General features: G+C 37.8%; 1 long non-coding RNA gene across 1 annotated transcript; it reads right to left on the reverse strand.

Moving 5' to 3' along the window:
* LOC132900185 (uncharacterized) lies at positions 1 to 1,861 on the reverse strand. The gene is made up of 3 exons (XR_009656762.1): positions 1,737 to 1,861; positions 816 to 917; positions 1 to 501 (listed from the first exon to the last, which is right to left on the reverse strand). It is a non-coding gene; the product is annotated as an uncharacterized LOC132900185 (long non-coding RNA).
* Between the last annotated feature and the right edge of the window lie 458 nt (positions 1,862 to 2,319).

Raw genomic sequence — 2,319 nt, forward strand, 5'->3', positions numbered from 1 at the left:
TATATTAAGATATAAATTCATACATATGTCATTAAAATCACAATTACTCAAGTCATTTTCAACAACTACCAATTCATGGAGGCTCTTCCATTGAGGAAAGGGAGGATCATCCTCCTTTACATTTCAAATAAAATTATAATTAGAAAATTATAATTTTCATATTTCATCGATTCAATAATAAAAAAACTCATGTTATATTGATTCCTTACATACAAAACGAATTATTGAAAGCCTAATTGTGATTACAGAAACTATAAAGCAGTGGAAACCAAAATAAATATTACATCAGACCAACACTCTTCCCTTACATATTTGTTATTTGTTTACACTCCTACAGTAAAATCAACTTTTGCAGTGTATTTTCAACTTAAAATTTTACACTTACACTCTGAAATTAACAATTACACTCTGAAATTAACAATTACACTCTGAAATTAACAATTTTTTCTTCTATTGGTCAGGACAATTCAGCCTGTTGGATAGTTGATGGGTCAATTCAGCCTGTAGAAAAGAGAAACAAGCAGGGATCGGGAGAGAATTACAGCCTGATTAACAGGAAAATGGTGCCAAAATTATCCATGTGTTGTGTGCCACACATTATCAATTACCAATGATTTACTGTACATTCACACCAGAGGGTACAAATTTTACAAAGCACACAGAAGTAATCTTTCCATTTAACGTGGATGGAAAGTTCATGCACCTATGCACCTAAGTAATACAGGCTAAAAAGCACATTCGCTGATAATGCTATGTTAGTCAAAACTGATTACTTGTAACTGTAGTGACTGTACTTCTGAAGACGTTTCACTTACCATTTTCACACCAGGGCGTAGCGGTAATCCATCACCTTCCTCAGCAAGGATGAAACCTTGGAGGGGGAGTTTCTCCTCCTCTTCCCACTGGCCTTCGTCCCCCTTTTGGGATAGATGCGATGTGAATGTGGATACTACAGTAAAAGTACTATCACAACCCATAAAAGGGCATACAATACTGCGTCCCTCTTTGATGTGACCCTTAAGATGAGCATAAAATGCACTGAGGGAGTCGCATTTATCAGTGCACAAATCAATATGGCATGACAGATCCACTAAACCCAATCTGTTATCAAAGCCACACTCTTTATGGTGTCTGTAGACATGCGTCTTGAGACCAGAGTGTCTTTTGAAATTGAGTTGACAGTCTGGAGCACAGCATGGAAGCTGTATGTTGGGTATGTTGGCATGGATTTTTGTATGGTTGACATAACGAATGGCTGTGGTGGACTGATGCCCACATATTTTACAAGAAAACATGCTGTACCATGCAGCAAGCTCGTATGAGCTCAAGGAAGCATCGAAGTCAAGTGTCCTGACCTACGAAGTGAACTGCTCTAAATAACACCACTGCTCTGAATAACACCACCAAATAACACAAATTGAATCGATTTCATACATACACATCAACATTCACAGAACTGATTTTAAAAGATTACCGTATAACAAATATTAGAAATGAGCGGCTAGAGATAATGAGATGAGATGAGATAAATCAAAACCTTCACTAGCTAGCCAATACGGGGCAGCCCGTGCTTGCTAGCAAGTAGCCTACTTCACTAACAAGTAAAAGTTAGCTAGCAGCTACAGGTTCTGGGCAATGCGACCTTTCGCCGGAACCAGGCTTAACTGTGAATTAATTGTGAGTACGAAATGATAGCTTCAAACTTTGAGAGACTGAAAAACAGACAGAAAATTCACCTTCTCACTCCAATTGACACATTCCAACTGCAGGCAGGTTTCCAGGAGGCGGGAACAAAGATCTTCGTAGGGTTACTCTCTTTGGCGGTAAACTCTGTTCCACTCCACCTCTCCCCGATTCGCCCAAGCGTGGATTAACAGGAAGAACGTGTATTTCGGAAAAAAAACATTATGGGCGTGGTAATTAACAGCGCTGGACCGTCATTTAACCCATTCATCTCACCGATAACACGAAATCCCAGTTTATTCAAAATAACCCGTGGTTAATGTTGGAATCTTGGTGTAAATCTACAGAAACTTTTTACAGTGTATCCTGTTCTACAGGGTCGCAGGCAAGGGCGCAGATAGGATTTTTGAACTGGGGGGGACTGAGCTGTCAGCAAATGATTCCATTTTGTGTATATATGTATGTGTGTGTGTATATATATATATATATATATATATATATATATATATATATATATATATATATATATACTACCGTTAAAAGTTTGGGGTCACTTTGAAATGTCCTTATTTTTGAAAGAAAAGCACTGTTCTTTTCAATGAAGATCACTTTAAACTAATCAGAAATCCACTCTAT

This window comes from Neoarius graeffei, chromosome 16, assembly GCF_027579695.1.
Source record: "Neoarius graeffei isolate fNeoGra1 chromosome 16, fNeoGra1.pri, whole genome shotgun sequence".
Classification (NCBI taxonomy): Eukaryota; Metazoa; Chordata; class Actinopteri; order Siluriformes; family Ariidae; genus Neoarius; species Neoarius graeffei.